The sequence below is a fragment of the Drosophila serrata genome, unplaced genomic scaffold, assembly GCF_035046125.1.
Source record: "Drosophila serrata isolate PLE 108 unplaced genomic scaffold, ASM3504612v1 contig_293, whole genome shotgun sequence".
Taxonomy (NCBI): Eukaryota; Metazoa; Arthropoda; class Insecta; order Diptera; family Drosophilidae; genus Drosophila; species Drosophila serrata.
The window spans coordinates 1,904,800-1,923,959 of NW_028257191.1; the positions used below are offsets into that span (position 1 = coordinate 1,904,800).

Here is a 19,160-nt window from a genome sequence, read left to right on the forward strand (position 1 = left end):
ATACGCAGCGTATGCACACATAAATGTATAATGTTTGCACAAAGCAAACTTCAAGTTGACTAGAGATGGTCATGCTGACATGTTAACAGAATGTAACAAGTTTGGTCAACTTTATTTACCAGATTGATGTCGTACTTAATACTAATTGATGTCCTTGCATGTCGAAAGTTTGTGTGTGTTTGTTTGCTCAAATAAATGTTTGTTATGAGTGTCTGGCAAATTGGCGACGAAATAATTATGAAAGTGCACCGACACAACGCTTTCCCCATTTTCCCCTTTGAAGTTCAAAATCAACAATTATCTAAATAAACTCTACTAGAGGCGGGAGTGTGTTTGACTTAGGACTAGGGATGTACATATATCGAGAGAAAAAGTTCGATATATTATATCGGTTTGTATGTTTCACTTAAAATCATATTAGAAATAAAGCAAATTTTGATGTATCAGCTATTTAAGAACTATAAAATTTGATTTTATAATGTGAATGAAATTGGTTATTTTTTTTGGTTCTTTTTTTTGGATTATATTACTTCGATATATCATACAGATAATCAATTAAAATAACTGATATACGAAAGATGACTAACAAATATTTATTTTTTATTTTTTTATTCAATTATATAGACCGATATATCAAACATCATTAATATAACGCAGATACATACATATATCGTCATGTTAAAGAATTGATTTATTTATCCCCATTGTCTGTTTAATTTTAAATTTCATGCTTTAAATATAATAATGTTTATAGTATATATTTTTATTATATTGCAATATAATAAAGTATATTATTATATTATATAGCAACATATAGCATTTAATGTTAAAATATTGATAAAATCTATTTTTGGAAGAAATCTAAAATATATTTATTATTTTATTTTATTAAAATAGTCTCAAAAGTTGTATATATTAAACAATATATTTATATTGGTTGGTAAAGGATTGATTTCTTTATCGTTTTTTACATCTAAAATCGAAAAAGTATCGATTTATTTATATTTTTTAATCCAATTCTTAAAGTTTACTTCATTCAATTTAAAATGTATGAGGAAAAACAAATTAAAACAGTTTAATTTAGAACGACACCGTTGTTTGGGATTCTACTAAATATGAATATGATAGTAAGTATAAGAGCGAGCAAACTGGATATAGAAGATGGCAAATTTGCTACCCTCTAACTCCCATATTTACCATCCAATTGTACTCAAATTTTAAGAGTATTTTTCTTGAACAATGAATATTACAAGTTTATTTAATTTTTTATGAATACAGGACTATTGCTTAAAAAATAAAGTACCCTTAATGGATTTTAGTATGAGTTTTTTAAACAACTCTCAGTTCAAATAAAAAAAAATACAAAAATACCCTGCAATGGTATTGTACCTAACTGACAAAAGTAAGGTACTTAAAATGTTAGAGTACAATAGAGATATTCAATCAAATTCTTTTTATAAATTCCGTCTCGCTTTCGTACTTGTTTTTCGCAATAGGTATCTCCAAGTCGAGTATACCTTTCCTACTTGTTCATTTTGATGTGTACGGAGAGAGGGACTTATAATTCTTGATTACTTTTTGCGGTTTTCGTGCGTGTCGCGGGTGTTGGAAATTTGACATGAATTAGTAATGAATGTATCCCACAGATGCGGACACTATCCAACTATCCAACGGATGCGCCAACTGAGGCAGTGGCAGCGGCAGTGGCAGAGGCAGAGGCAGCGATTGTCTGTTTATCTAGGCAGCCCAACTATTTATAATAAAAGGCAACCAGATTAAAAACCAAAATAGATCCTGTATATGCAGCTGCATCATCTGTATCTGAATCCGAATGTATCTATACAATTCGCTTCATTGTTGGGCCACAGAGAAGAACAATGCTAATGTGGATTAACTCGACCATGAAATACCCGGCATTGCCAAGGTTACAGCGAAGAGCAGGAACAAATAAAGTAAGGGAATTAAATATTTTATATGCTTGTTAGATATATATAATGAAATGTATTTATATTTCTCTGATTGATTTCAATATTCAAGATGGTATATATTCAATATACCCGACAAATACCCGGAATATAACTAAATAGTACGGGCAAATATGAGATTGTTGAAGGGAGGGGGAAATGCAAAAAACAATGAGAAACATTCGAATTAACCACATTTTTACATTATGTAGGGAATGCCGAATGTGTGTGTAGTATAAATAAACAGTAATTATAATTGGCTCAGTTTTGGGAATTCGAACTCGAATTCGAATTCGATTCGATTTCGATTCGATTCGATGACGCGGACGTACCGCCTTCCGCCTGGCATAGTTTGGAGGCGCGCCTATTAAATTCCCCTCTTATGTACGCAATTGCGAATTTATTCTTCGCACGTTCGCCACATTCATTGGAGGGGGAAGCAAATGCAAATTGAAATAGGAAATGAGCGGTGGTCAGGCCAAGCAATCATTCGATCCGAATCGATTCGAATCGATTCGATTCGATTCGATTTGATCCGGCGATCTGTCGTCGTCATCGATCAATAGTCTGCCCCCCAGAGAAGTATCTTCCACAAATGAGCTTTAAACAGATCTCAAGGAACTATTAAATTGGGCAAAACAAAGATCAACAATTAGAGTTCATTATGGGTTTGCCTTTGAGATAATGAGTGCATGATAAGAGATATATTTATTATTATTATTTATAATTTATTTATTATTATTTATTTATAATTTATTTGTTTTTATTGTTGCTAAAATAGTACTATGCCAGTCGCTAAATATATCATGATTTAGGAATAGTTTTATTGAAAAAATAAGAATATAGTAACTCAGCAAAAAGTAAAATAGGTAAGTCAATGTGTACCTTTTTTTATAAACTGTATACAATATTATTCTTGTAGTTAAAAAAAAAATTTTAAAATGTTATGAATCTATTCAAGAACTATCCTTTAAGTATCCAATAAAATACTTATAAATTGCAAAGTAATAGCAAGATCATTTATAATAAATTACAAATAAACTTAGCTTAAGTAACTTACCAATTAATGAACATTAAAAACTATTTAAATATAAATAAAATAATAAAATATTAGCATATATTTAAATACATTTAAATATATATATTCCCAAAATATCTGCCTAACTAAAGATGATCCCGGGGCAATAAAAAGCTTAACTAATTGATACAGTTTTATGGTATATACTTAGAGTGATAAGACTGAAAACCAAAAATAAACCACAGAGATCGGTGAGTGTGTGTGTTTTCCTGGGAGAGAAGGGAAAACATATGGGAAAGCTGCGAACTGAATGATAAGGCGGAAAATGTGTGGCCCGAGCATAGTCAGAGGGAAATTTCTTGATAGATCAAAGCAAAAACAAATTCGTCGAAAAAGTAATCCATCGTATTTGAAAGATACATAGATAGATATGTTAGAGATGCCGAATAAACGGTATTTTGCAGCCGTATCTAGAGTTGTATTTGTAGATGTATCTTTATCTGTAGATGTATCTTTATCTTTATATTTAGTTGTATCTCTATCTCCGTAAATGTAGCTGGATCTGTATCTGTAGTTACATAGATCCGTAACAATAGAATTAGCTTTGCAGTCTGTAGATGTATCTGTAGATGTATCTTTGTATCTGTAGATGTATCTTTATCTGTATCTGAAGTTGTATCTGTAGATGTATCTTATCTGTATTTGTATCGGTATTTTTATCAGTATCTCTATCTATATATTTATCGATATATTTATCTGTATCTTTAGATGTATCTATATCTATATCCGGATATGTATCTGTATCTGTATCTTTATCTGTATCTGTATCTTTATCTGCATCTGTAGTTGTATCTATAACCGTATATGTGTCTGTATCTGTATATTTATCTTTATCTATATCTTTATCTGTATCTGCATCTTTAGTTGTATCTCTATCCGTATTTGTATCTACATCTGTATTTGTATCTTTTCTATATCTATATCTTTATCTGTATCTTTAGTTGTATCTCTATTCGTATATGTTGCTCTAGCTGTATTTGTAGTTGTATCCGTAACGGTACTTTTGATTTTGCAGTCGTATCTATGGTTGTATCTGTGAATGTATCTATCTGTAGCTGTATATGTATTTATATCTATACAAATTATATATACGGATAGAGATATAACTAAAGATTCTTTATCTGTATCTTTAGTTGTATAGAGATCGAGATAAAGATTCTTTATCTGTATCTTTAGTTGTATATAGATCGAGATGAAGATTCTTTATCTGTATCTTTAGTTGTATAAAGATCGAGATGAAGATTCTTTATCTGTATCTTTAGTTGTATCTTTCTCTGTATTTGTAGCTGTATCTGTATCTATAGTTGTATCCGTATCCGTATTTGTATCTGCATTTGTTGTATCCGTGTATCTGTGGTTTTTATTGTTTATTTGCTTACCGTTTGCCATTTGCCTTTTGTTATTTTTCGTTTGTTTCTGCTTTTTCTATTTTTTTCGGCAGAATTTTTATTATTTACTATATTTAGGCAGAGGCCATGGGCCATGAATTGTAGCTACATAGATTTCAAATATATATATAGTATATATTTGAGCTACAATTAGTCATCGGTTGGGCCATAACACCTGCAAGAAATGCAAATAAAAGTAAATTATTCGAATTGCCCAATCGCTCTGCCTCAATTGACGTCGCTGCTGGCGTCGACTGCGACTGCGACTGAGGGGGAAAAGCTATTTGGCGCTGCTGCTGCTTCTGCTGGCATTCGATTGCCATTCGCACAAGTTGCATGTTCAACAAAACTCGCGACTCGTCTCGGTTTTCCTCATTGTTTTTCTATTCTTTCCGCTCTTCTTTAATTTAGTTTGTTTTTTTTTTTTTATTTGTGTTTTGTTTTGGTGCATATTTTAAATCACTTCCTCGGTGTGTGTGTGTGTGTGTGCCACCCTTCCTTTTTTTTATACCCATCACTTTGCCCTAATTAAATGTGCGCGCTAATGCGTTAAACGGTTTCTGCAATTTGCCTTTGAGCCGAAAACTTTGAGAGTGTGTGTGAGTGTACTGATGGTGTGTGTGTGTGTGTGTGTGTGAACGTATATGTGGTCCTGTGGAAATTACATTTATAATTACGCTTAATCCGTCGATTACTCTCATCGCAAACAGCGGAACCAAAGACTCACCGCAACGTTCACTGACCGCACTTTCGGTGTTTTGTCAGGTATGTATAAATATATATACCCTATATAAACATTATTATTATATCAATATATATATATTTAGAAATATAACAGTGAAACTGATAATTAGGCAGATCGCTTTAAGGGGCAGGTGGTTTACTGTTTCATTCCAATTGCGGTGTCTTTGGAAAGGGGTTTCTCTCTGTGGTTATTTCAAAGACAAATGACTTTGTGTGGTTTCCAATTTGCGAAATATATACAAACATATATGTTATATATGTATACTCCAACTCTTGAAGAATAAGTGGAATGGTTTAATCCACCTTAATCCAGTTTAATCTCTGCTTTGCATGAACTTTCTTATCACTAATCATTGAGTAAAATAAACTATGGGTTAATTTAGATGTTAATAAATGTGGAAGAGAAGAGGGGTTTGCCTAATGATTAATTAATTTCAATAAACATATTTATTTATCTTCGGTTAGCTTAACGTAAATTATTTAGTTATCAGTAAGCTAATATTTATAAATATGTCTTATCTTCCTGAGCTATGTTGATTTGGAATGTACTTATACAGAGAGGAAAATTTAGATACGGTCGATTTATCGACACTAATATAGCGCCTAATAGAATATATCTTAAATTGCAAACATTGATATAAAAATATTTATAATAACAATTATTTATTTAACGAAAAAAAATTTTAATTTTTAAATTATGTTTAAAATTAATATAAATGTTTATTATGAATAATTTATATTTAGAAAATAATCGCATTGAATATTCAAATATTGATCTTATTTAAAAATTTCTAAGATATTCATTTATTTATTTATTTTTCCTTCTTTTCAATAAAAATTTGTATCGATATAACAAATAAAATATTATAACTATACATATTATTAATAAAATATCGTGGCGAAAACATTATCGGTATATGTATATCGATATTTTCTACTAAGTTGATTGCTATTATTTCAGTTTGCAGAATGTAATTCTTATTTATTTATTTTTCTTCTTTTATTGGATTACATTGGGTCGATATAACAAATAAAATATCGATTTATTGCAAATTATTTATCGAGGGCAATAAAGATAAAGTATCGATATATATAGATATTTTTTGTCATTCCCAAGATTATTATTATTGTGTTTGCAATAAGAAAAAAACTACAGTTCAGACAGCTGACTTCAATAATTCTTACGGAATTAATGAAGTTATTACTATTATAAATAACAATAAAAAACATGTAAAACAAAATACCGATGCCATCGAATAATATCTTATGAATGCTGTATATCTATTTTTTCCGCTTTCATATACCATTTTAAATTAATTCGATATAACAAAAAAAATTAATTAATTGATAATATTGCTTAAAAAATCGTTAAGAAATCCTTACAAATATTGATAAAATACCGATATATATCGATACTTTGAGTCATCTCTAAAATATTTATTATTTCTACACAAAGAAAAATATACAACAGTAGCCCTCACATATAACGACTGTGATCGTTAAATAATTCTTACAGAATAATGTACGCTATTACTACTGTAGTATAACTATAACTAACAATAACAAAGAAATTCTACTTTATAAATAGCAATTAAACTAAATTTAAAATGTGCTGCTGAAGGTGTATTTTTTCCTGAACAATACAAAGTTGCGATTACAAAGAAACCATTAATAAAAGATAAAACGAATGTGGCTGTAATATTAATTGCTTTCCCGAAATCTGGTAGGTTATGAGGTAATCGGAATTGATGGATGAAGGGATCTGTTAGTTTATTTCATTTCATTTCATTTTTATTTTAAACACTTTTTTAGGAAAGTTTTAAAATGGGGCAACAACAAAAGAATTTTTAGCGGTACAGGCAAGTGTTTATGCTTTGCTCTCTTTCTCTTTTTTTTTTTTATTTGTTGTTGTCTCTCTTTATAAACACTAAAACAGAGACAGAAAAAAAGAACGAAATAGTTAAGCAAAAAAATTAAAATTGGTTGGAGTCTCCACTAATCAGTGCTAGAAAGAGATAGAGGGTTACCACTTTATTTGCTAATAACTTCGTGTTTATCAAGCAATTTTAATTAAATTTTTAAAATAAGCCTGCAGAAATGTTCTTGCATTAAGTATTACAAGAACATTCACTTTTTCTTTTATAAATTGTACTTTAATTTAATTTTTATTCTTAGGACTTAACAAGCATAGTTAGGTCACGCACCTTTCATGTTTCATTTTAATTCCATTGCATATTAAGCATAAAATCTTATTTATTTCCATTTAAATCTTAAAGAAAACAAGTTAAATTAAGAAGACCTTAAACATTACAGCTTCATGTTTTCCTAATTACTTAATTTTCTTACATTTTGCTCACTATCAGCTTCCGCGAAAGGCATTTTCCGCCCAAAAAAAAAGGTGTCTGAATTAAACTCACAGTGCTCAACCTTACCCCCCAGCCCCTCCTCCATTTTCCTCTATTTTCCTGCCTCTTTTCCCTCCACCCCCCCTCCCCCCCTGCTCTGCTCGCCAGCTCGAAGTAAACAGCATTCGAGGGTAGTGTAAACAATCATTGACCTCGTTCATATTTCTTGGAGCGTTCACTCATTTGCCTTTGGCCCGAGCCCCAGACGTTGACTCTGCCTGGTCGCAATTAAAATTGTTGTTTAGCTAGTTGCCTCTGGACGGCTCTTCAGAGAGACCCTCCAGTTCCCCCCATTTCGGTCCTAACCCCCCCTGATGTTAGCCAGGGATTTCGACCAGAATCCGAATCAGAATAAGAATCGGTAGGCCAACGACAGGCCGGCAGTTTTGGAACCAATTAGCCGCCAAGAAGGAGGCAAAATATCTGATTCTGTTGCGAATTCTCTTTCCCGGCAAAATGATGATGAGCATAAAGCACAAAGGCAAGAAGCCAGAAGGAATTGTTGGAAGGATACAGGAGACGGACCATGAGGCGCAGAGCCTGAAAAGAGCCAAATCACGATAGGCTCAACGGGCAAAGACACAGAAAAGTGAAATAATCAAGGCTAAGAATAAGGAAAAAATATAAATAGTGACTCAACGAAGTTTAATATACACTTTTATAGAAACAATACATTTTTATTACTTTATTTTTAGGTTTAAATTCAAAATGTTGATATATTATTAGTTATATTTAATTGGTTCGAAATAATCTTAATACAAAACTCACTAGAAAATACTCAATTCCACATGTTTTCCCAATTATCTCGAAATTTTTCTTTTAATAAAAATAAATCATCTTCAAAAGACACTGTAAAATCTAGGAATAATATGTACATAGTTCATAGATTTTTTATATACCAAATTATATTGGAAATAGACTCTATTTTGGTTTATAGAGTATCCTGGGGGGAGTAAAGTTTAAGCGGCATATACATAGCCCCTTTGGCTGGGAGCCTTTGCTCGTGGCCCAATATCAAGGCAATCAAGGATAACGCGCATTATCCCGAGGCCCACATATGGAAGGAAATGAGGGGTCGTTGGGTCATGAGGTCAGGGGGTTGGAAATTGGTATTTCGTATGTGTGTGTGTAGCGCTGGTTTAGCATTTTTATGTGTCCCGGACCCCCAGGAGCAGACTTTACCCACAACCCCTATCCATCGCCAGCGCCTGTCGTGGCCTACAGAGACATTATGTAGTTGGCTTTATCGCAAACGATTTGCCAAACACAATATGACGTCGACCCAAGACCAAGACCAAGACCAAGACCAAGATGAAGACCAAGACGAAGACCAAGACCACGACCACGACCAAGAGCAAGAACAGGAGCAGGAGCAGGAGCAGGACCAAGTCAATGGCAATGACAATGGCATGGACCACAAAAACAAACACACACACACTAATACACACTCACTCACACTTACACACACGCGAATTAAAAATTCACATGTGTGCGATAGTTGAAAGGCGACAAAAGTGGTGATGTTCCACCTCTGTGACGTTATAATTCCCAACTGGTCAAGGCAGTAACTCAATCTAACCTTAGTTTTATTTTGTTTTCGTAGGTCTACATTCAAGATGGAAGAATATAAATAAATATTTAATCTTTAATAATTTTGATATATTCTTTATTCTCAAATTATTAATACTATAGGTAGTAGTATCCATTTATGTTTCATAAGAGTATAAAAAGGGAGTATTAATGAAATAAAATTATTTTAAAGTACAGGGGTTTTCTGAAGTATTTGATTAAGATTTGTTTAAAACATTTTATTTTATTCAATATTCATAAATTATATTAAAAAGTAATAAAAATAATTCAAATAAATGATTTTTTTTGTTGAATTTTCTATTAAATTGTATTTAAGCTTAAAAATATAATAATAAAATAACTTAACAATTTATAAAAAATTGAAAAATTTAGATAATATAATTTTTCCCTTAACTTTAATAAATTTGATACAAAATTTATATGAAAATTATTGCATTTTCTATTGTCTTCTTTTAAAGCTTTTTAATATAATAATATAAAAATTCCTTACAAAATTAATTTTTCTTCTAAGCATAATAAATAAATATAAGAAAATCATTGCTTACCATTACAAAACTTGTATATTTTTTATTCTACCTAGGGATATAAACAAAAATATTCAGATATTGCTTAAAGAGAAAGTTTATATAAAAATAGATTATTTTAAAAATCGATAGATATGCAATTGATATGTTTTTTGAAATCGTATATATGTATATATTCGGTATAATTAACATAACAAATATAAAGTCTTTTTTAGATATTTTTCTAATATGTTGATATTTTAATATTAAATTGTTTTTTTTAATATTTAAAAATTCTTTCATCAAAGCTTAGCAAACTTAGTAATAGTAAACTTAGTCATATGGAATTTATTAATATCGAAAAAATCTTATTTAACATAAACATATTATTTTTTTGCCATTATTAATACTTATTATTATTGATTAAAATGATATTACTCATTTTTAAATTTTTAAAAATTATTTAAAAAATAGAAATCTATGTGTAATCATTAACCCGTTATTTTAATAACAATAAAATAGTGATTTAGTGTTTTTTTTTTCTATCGTATGATACGATACATCTGGTACTTCTTTAAAACCTCACAAATTAAAAAACATTTCCCGATTTAGAAATTTGTTAATATTTTTATTATATTTATATTTTTTAAATGAAAAAATTCCTATTATATTTAACAATTAATTTTTGTATGGTTTTGTAATATATTATATATTATTTTCTCCTCATTTTTATTCTTCGATTTCATCTCCTTTGTCGCCTGTTTCTTAATGCCTCACAGTAGCAAAATCTTTTTTTTATATTCTTGCTGCTCCTTTCACTGCTCCTTTTTATTTTTTTTGTAATTTTTTTGTTGTAATTTTTGTTGTAATTTTTGTTGTTGCTGTTGGCCAATGAAGCGGCGTTAGAGGCTTTTGTTTACTTGACGCTGCTGACTTTTTAGGGTCCTTCCACCGTTTATATGGCGCATAAAATTAATAATAACAACAAATGGCGCAGAGAGCAGAGAGAGAGAGAGAAGGGGGAAGCAAATGGCCCTGTGGAAAGAGGGATACAAGGATATGGAGGAGGGTTGCTAATGGTAGTTACGAGGGGGGAAAAATGCACAAAAGCTTAAAGCGTTTATGAAAATAGGAAGGAAAAATGTTAAGCTCTTTAGGGTTTGGGTTGGATTTTGGTAGATCAAGAACACTAAGCACCGGTCTCATCAATTAGAGTTAAGTTTTATTTTTTGTTTTAATATTTTTGACAGTGTGCCAAATCAGTTGCAAGTTGCCATTCAATCCCTACTCAAATATCAAGCATACGCCACGTTGCCACGATTGTGTGTGTCTCTGTGACTGTGTGTGTGTGTCTCTGTGTGTGTGTGTGTCTGTGTGTGTGTCTGTGTGTGTGTGTGTCTGTGTGTGTGTGCCTGATGCTGGCGCCGGCATTTGGTAAAGTGTCTGGAAGCTGTCGCCCCTGGCTGGGACCTGGGGTTGGGCTTTGGTTGCTCTGGGGGGGGTTTGCCCGGACTCGGTTTTCTTTGGGGGGAGGTTGGGACCCGTTCACACGACACTTGAAGTGTTCCATCGCACTCTTCTCTCCTCCTCCTCCGGCCTCTTGTCCCGTGTTGGTTCCTGTTGTTGCCACTCTGGAAGTGCGTCTATTAATTTTCATATCGCAAGCATTTCTCAATACTCGTGCCATGTCGTTTCGTCTTATGAGGCACTTCCTCGTAAATTACCCAACACCCACGCACACACACCCCCCCTCCACACACACACTCATCAAATTAAATAATTATTCGCTTAATTATTTTTCGACATTCTCGAGCCCGTCAAATGTTTAATTGTTTTTTAATTTGTATTTAAATGTGGCAGGCAAAAGAGGTGAGGTGAGGCTTTCAAATAGATTGATTTCTCAGCTAGCTGGTTTATTTTCTTGCCTTTTTCAGATTTTCTGTGTGTCTGCTAAATTTCCATTCGAGATTTATGCACTTATTTTCTTTATTGTTTGTTTTTTCTCTTTCCAATTTTCCATTTTCCCCAATTTTGAGTTCCTCAGTTCTCAGTTTCTGTTTCATTTCGTAGTCAGCCGTTGATTAGCATAGTATTTAAATGCAAGTGCTTATGGTTTCCTTGAAACTTTAAGGAGTTTCTGGCTTAAATCTTCTTCTACTTATTTCGTGGCTCATTAGCTTACGAGTATTTTGGTCTGTGGCCGCAAAATTATATGCTCTTAATGCAAAACTTATGATCCGCTTGCAGCTTCCAGGGAATTACAGTTTCTTTTGGTACCCCTTAATGTCTCGCCTTCAAATAGAGTTAAAGGGTATCTTAGCGCAGATTAAAGTGTTTAGAAGATGTTTCCTTAAAAATTTCCCAGAGATTTCTATAAATTAGTTGTAAAAGAAAATCTAACAAGACTTTAAATAACTTTAATTTCATTTGAATACCAAGTATCTTTTATGTCGAGATGGTTTTTTTTTGTTATGCTTTTCTGCCTGCAATGCCCCAGCGGCATTCGCCAAAAACTTAACACAAAATTTTGTCGGCTTGGGGTTTTGTGCTTTCCAACTGCTTTGCCTTGCTCTGCATCTGCTTTTGCTTTTGCTCTGCTTTTGCTCCTTAGACCAGACCAGGGTTAGTTCCACCATCTGGTGCCGCCCCAAAAATCCCACCGAGCCATGTGCAGCGTCGCACTAATTACGACAAGGTCGGTGCACTAATTAACAATTGCTTTGAGGCAGTTAAACGATATGGCGCCCTCCAGCAGGCAGAAGGAGAGAGACAGAAAGAGGGGGGAGAGACTGAGAGAAAGAGAGAGGGATAGAGGGAGATCCCTGAAAACTAACACAGAAGGGAGGAGGAACTCCTCGACCCACGTTGCGTATGATAAATATTTGCTTTTCGTTGCCCCAACCAACGGGAGAGATAAGTAAAGTGCCGAAAGCCAAGGGGTTTCCACTAGGGTTGTCATAACGCGATTTCCGATGGGAAAGTGAAAAGGGTTATGGCAACATGCCACTATCTCTATCTGCAATGGGAAATCCCCATTGACCACACTGCGTATGATAGATATTTTTAGTGATTTCCCAAAGATAGCAGTTTGAAACGATTTGGAAAAGCAGAGGGGAGTTCAGTTTAACAATGTATCTACTTGAATCCATTGTTCATTGTAGAAGAGCATTAAAAATCAATTCGGTCAAGGTATATATATAATTGTATGTACATATTTATATTAGAACATAGACTATAATATATGACATGTATATATGACATACGTATATGTTATTATACGTTAATAAACGGTAAAAGAATACTCGTTTAATCGATAATCAATAAATATATAGTAATAATTATTCTGTAAATGGATGCTCGCTTAAACGATATTCAATAAATCAATGTTTAATAAATAGTTATTGTATAAATTGATTTTCGATAATTTAATGTTCGATGAAATTGGAATTACATTAATTGAATTTCCATGTATGATAACTTGAGGTTCGATAAATCGATGCTTTTTAATTTGCTATTTAATAAATCGATATTTGATTAATCTCTGTTGGATAAATTGATATTGTATTATTTGATTTCATTCAATTAGTTGATAGTAGATAAATCGATGTTTGATAAATCGCTATTTAATAAATCTATATTTAAAAAGTGTATATTATAAAAATTTATATTCAATGAATTGGTATTGCATATTCAATAAATTCATACTGGAAAATAATGGTATTTAGTAAATCGATATTGGAATAATATTTATAATTCGATGTATCGAATCAATATATATATAAATTTTAAACCATATTTTTTTCGATAAGTTTGACTTTATATTTTTTAATATTTAAAATTTCGATATATCAAAGCTTACAACACTTTTGATACAATATTAAATGTGATATTTTGCAGATATATAATTTTTAAATTTTTTCCGTCGTTATAAACGATAATCGAACCTTTTCTGATAGAAAACAGTACTTTTTATTGCTTATATATAATACCTGCATCTATGTGTTTGTTATTAATATAAAAAGACTATTTATTGACTATGTAATGTTGGCCAAATTGTATTAAATGATTGACTTTAATATTAAATCATTAAATTATGACAATTCCCATGATTTCCCCTACTACCCAACAAAAAAAAACCCCCCTTGCACTGCTTATCATAAGCATTTGCCGTTGTTTATGCGCTGATAAGCGCAGCGGGCGAGCGAAACAGGTGCCCTTGTCCTGGGAAGAAATGGGGGTGGCAGTGGCGGTGGCGATGGGGGTTTGGGGTGGTAAAATGCGTTGGCGTGAACATCGCTGATTTAATGCGATTAGATTAGATGAGATTTTTCGTTTCGTTTCGTTTCGCTTCGGTTTGCGGTCCGGAGCGACTCTTCTTGCTGTTGTCCTGGCGCCAAAAACTTGCCAGCTGAGCCGAATGGCCAAAAGGAAAGCTTCCCTGCAGACAGAGAGAGAGAGAGAGATAGAGAGGGGAGAGCTTTTTGCCGCACTGCCAAAAGCAAAGCTCCTCTCCGTGTGGTGAATTGCAGAAAATGAGAGAGAGGGTCGACAGTGATGGGCACTTCGAGGGACAGGAGGAGCCATGGCGGCAGCGTGGGAGCTAATGCTCGTAATGTCGAATTACTGGCGTTCCCTGTGTCCGCCCGTGTGCCTCGTGTGTTTTTACAACCGAATGCTGGATATTTTTAAGCCGCTGCCTTTTCTTGTCAGACTCATGGGCTAACACACACACTGGCACACACACACACACTCGGGCACACACACACGCATGGCACATGGCCAAATGGCAGTGGCACATATTAATGCGCTAATATTACGCATACGGCACGTTGCTCCCATTTCGGCCATGTGCGTTTCGTTCTGGCACTGAGCTCCGGGCTCTTCCTGCACAGGTGCGCGCAAATGAATACAAATGAAAATTGAAATTTATAAATTGCATTACATAATTAAAAATGAAAAGCGGCAGGAGAACGTTCATAATTGAATCAAAGCTGGGACAAAATGCTCCTAATTAAATGCGTTGACCGCAGTCAAAATAAAAGAAACCAACAGGGAAAAAAAGAAAGATAGAGGAAGACTGGGAGAAATGGAGAATAGAAAAAAATGGGAAAACTGTCAGCACACACACACAGAGAAAAGGGAAATGGGAAAATGGAGGACATGCCTCAGGAAGAAAAGAATGTCCCTTGGGCGCCATTTAAATATTATCCGATGCAACCGCACATTTCGTGATCAGATTCAGGACCTGTCAGCCGGAGGACATTCGCACAATTTGACAACAACAATCTTGGCCAACTTTTTTTGCTTGGGATCTGCATTAAGGAGGGGGGAGAGGCTGATGCCATTACAATAAGCCACGAATTTATTTATTTATTTAAACTACTCGAGCGATATCTGTGTTGGCTTAGCTGGTCTCATCCCTCCATGGTCCTTGCACCCTCCTCATGGCTTCCGGCTGCTGTGACTATGATTGCGTTCTGCAAGAAAGCTCTGCGGGAGATGAGGATGAGGAGAGTGAGGGAGTGAGTGAGGATATGAAACGGCGTCCGCCTCGTCAAACTTCGTTGGCTTCGGCTTTTGGCGGCTCGTATCAGCAAGGACATTCGACCTACTGTTGATTGCGCTCCGCTCTCAACCGAAGCTTTTCAGTTGAATATCAGACCGTGCCACGAACGGAACGAAAACCGAGCCCCCCGGAGCAACGAGACACCCGAGAGTTTGAGTTTTGAGTTTTCAGTTTTCAGTAGAGTTAGTAGCCAAAATCCAAAAATCCCAAAAAATCTAGTGACCAGGAACCTCAAAGGAGTATCTGGCAGATAGTATCTAAGTATCTGGTAGACAGAGTCCAGCTTCCCAGCATCCGCATCCAAGATCCGGGAGTCCGAGTTCCGCCCACACAAACACACACACACACACACACACACACTAAAGTCCGGAGTCGCCGCATACGTATCCTGCCAGTTTCTGTTTTTTTTTTTTTTGTTATTTTTTATCTGTTGTTTATACTTGGTGCCGAAAAACCGTAAAAACCGCAGACGAACTAAAGGAGAAAAGCAGTTTTGGAATGTAAGCAAAATATTAAAAAAAATAATAATATTAAAAATAAAAACAAAAAACTCTAAAAAGAACTACAACAAATATTTTTAGCTTTCCCCGAGTTTGTTTTCATTTGTTTTTTGTTTCTTTGTAAAAGGCTTTAAGCCGGGGCAAATATTGTTTAGTCAAGTGCAAGCGAGGCCTTTGCCAGTTGATGTCCTGTCAAAAGTGGCTCCTTTATTGATAAAGCCACACACAAATACCCATACAAAAACACACATATATGTATGTACATCCATGGAGAGTAAAGTCTGACAACTTAACGACTTACTTAGCCAAAGAACCAAAAAGGCCCCGAGAAAAATTCCAAAAAAGGTAACATAACCCTCACACACACACACACTTTCAGAGAGTAAGAGAAAGCACCGAAAAAGTGTTAAATGGAGGGGGGAAATAGGGTGTTGTGTGTGTGTGTTTTTTTTTTTGGGTAGAGCCTAATAGACTTCACAGGAAACCCCCTAAAAAAGGGTAACAAAACACATCATACATAAACCCACACACACCTACGGGGTGTTGAAATATTACATTTTTGGATACCAATATTTGCTTAGACAAGATTATTTGAGTTTGGAAGTAATAGTGGTTATTTATTTTTAATAAAATTTATTAGGTCTAGAAGCCTGCTTAGATTTGGGTTAGTGTTACAAAGAATTTAGGGGTTGAAGTATATTATTTTATTTAAAAATAACTAGTTTAACATAAAAACAAGAATAGGGAAATCTCTAGATCTATTTTATTTTAAAATGAATCCTATTAAAGAATTAGGTATAGAATTTGAGGCTCTATAGATTATCTATGATTATATTTTTTATTTTTGTATTAGAAATGTACTTAAAATAGAGTCCATTATAAATAAACAATCTAGGAATTAACTTTTTGATTTTATTATAAAAAGCCACTGAATAATAGAGTCTTAAAATCAAAGCATCTAAATTTTAACTATTTAATTTTGATATAAATAAAAGCTAGTGAGAAATCTAGGCTATAAAGCAGGATATCTAAATTTTAATTATTTTATTTTATTTTAAGTACAATATGGCTTATTGGTATTAAATATTTTTATTTATATATATTATTATTAATTAATTAATACTAGAAAGAAATCTAGTTTAAATACAATACATTTAAGTTTTAAGTTTTTTAAGACAAAAATAAATTCCTTAAGGTAACGCATCTTTGTATTAAACATTAAAGTTTATTATCAAAGAAACTAAATCAAATGTAGAATCTGGAATATGAAGAGACTAGGCTTTAAGTGTTATATTTTTTTTGTTAGATAAACCTAGGTAAAAACAAAGCCTAAAAATGCAAAATAAAGGCTTTAAATATATAAATGTCCTGTAAAGAAAAACATAGTACAAATTGCAGTCGAAATTGTAAGGCATCTAGACTTTCACTATATTGTATTGCTTTTAAAATAGGAAAAATTATTTCTAGAAAAATAAGTATTGACATTTTTTTTTATTTCAATTAAATTATATTATATTATATTATTGCTTTTACAATAAAGTAAAGAAAATAAATAATATAATATAAAATAATTATGAAAATCAATGTATTCTTTATTTTATTTAACTTGATTTAAACTATTTTATATTATTATTATTATTTATTTATTATTATATATGTATTTATATATTATTAGTTCTTGTTATGTGCCTGTTAACTATCTAAAGGGTAATAAAATCTTCGTATTAAAATATGTCTTGAGAACTTTCCCACATCTCATCTATTTGCTTGATTTATATAGTATACATATGTACCTCAGATATATATTATATATACTATTTGTTTTTCGGGTTTCGCCTTGCTCTCTGCTGGCCAATGGATGCTTCTTCCACGTCTCGTCGCTGTTGCGCCTGCCGATGCCCCCTTCCCACTTTCCCACCCACCATGAGCCATCCATAACACACCGTTCCCACTTGCCACCTCTTGGCGGCTTTAGCCTTCGCCCGTTCGCGTGGCTTACGAAATTGAATGAAAATAATCAAATCAAAATGAAAGAGGTTATGTAAATTTCGCTCACGTGTGTGTGTGTGTGGGTCCTACCTCTATATCTGTGTGTGTGTGCTTGTATGCTTTAGCGTGTGTGTGTCCTATCCCGTTACGCTCCTTTTGCCCCGAAAGTAACTTTTATTACTAATTTCTAGCTCTGCTTTCTCCCACTCGCATTTGCATAATTCACCGGGCCAAGTAAATAGCCAGACACATGAGATCCTGGCCAACTTTCACGGCCCCAAGGGATGGAGATATAGGGGTGTCGCCAGCTTATCTGCTGTAAATAAACCAAGTTTGGGTAAAAATTACCTAGAACCTAAAAGCAAACAAAGAAGCAGAGGGAAGGGCAGGATAACAGAGGCAGGTGAGTGGGTGGGTGGGTAATCAGGCACTCAGGTAACAAATGGGGTTGCCAAGGACATACTGGGTTGAACAACAAAGCATTTAGGAAATATTAAGACCTCAACTGATAGCAGCTAAGAAATCAATCAAAAAAACCTTATTTTTATTTTATTCAATGTATTTGTTTCGTTTTATGAATGAACAGAAAGATCGAAATGAGTGGATGAACAGAAAAAATAGGAAGAACCGAATGAACATAATGAACAGAATTAAAAAAATGAACAAAAATAGCATAATGAATAGAATGAACCAAACGAAAAGAATATATGTAAATATAATAAAATAATAAATGGGTTGAACGGAGTGAACGGAATGAACGAAGAAAACATAATGAATGGAATGAACAGAATGATCAGAATAAACAGAAACAAGAAAAAGAACTTAAAGAGAAGAAATAATAAAATAAAAGATAAATAATCGATAGAAGGTGAAAAATGAATACGATACAACCTAAAGAACTGAAGTAAACCGAAATAAAACTGACACTTACGAAAAAAACGTTTCAGACTAAGCCCGTTACCAGGACAAAATACAACTTCCTTCGCGGAAAACTTTGGCTGGCTGCCCAAAAGTGCAATTTCTTAGTTTCCTTAGTTTCCGAGACACAGAGAGGAGAGGCGGTCCTCCGGCGTGAATAATTGTTTGCTTAAAAATTCCATTAAAAGGGGAAATAAACCAAGACGTGTCGAGACAGACACGAGGTCCAAAGTCCAATGAAGCCATCTTTGAAAATGTGGTCAATGCTTTAAAGGACTCTGTTCATAATGAACTCAGAGAGGCAACGACGTCCTGCGACATTGTTTATATTCCAATTTATTAAACTAACTTATCGCTGGGGTTGCTGAAAATTATGATTTTGAACCGAGACCGAGGCCGAAGAAACTTTGTTTCGTGCAGAGTCGAAAATTGAGTATTCACTGGGGTATTCCTAATTTATGGGTTCCGAAATTCAGTTCAGTTCGCTTTCAGTGCTCAGTCTCTCGAACCCGCTC

At 33.5% G+C, this 19,160-nt stretch overlaps 1 protein-coding gene across 9 annotated transcripts in view; it reads left to right on the top strand.

Annotated features, from left to right (window-relative positions):
- Positions 1-4,710: 4,710 nt before the first annotated feature.
- The window catches only part of LOC110176001 (frequenin-2), a 33,837-nt gene continuing 19,387 nt past the window's right edge, over positions 4,711-19,160 (top strand). The window contains exons 1-2 of one of the 9 annotated variants that reach the window (XM_020942203.2): positions 4,711-4,900; positions 5,141-5,195. The gene's annotated coding sequence lies outside the window, so the exon portion shown is untranslated. Of the gene's footprint in view, positions 5,028-5,140; positions 5,196-14,307; positions 15,739-15,861; positions 16,084-17,918; positions 18,131-19,160 lie in introns of those variants that run through there. The other 8 variants (XM_086836711.1, XM_086836712.1, XM_020942205.2 and 5 more) reach the window with 8 other exon arrangements.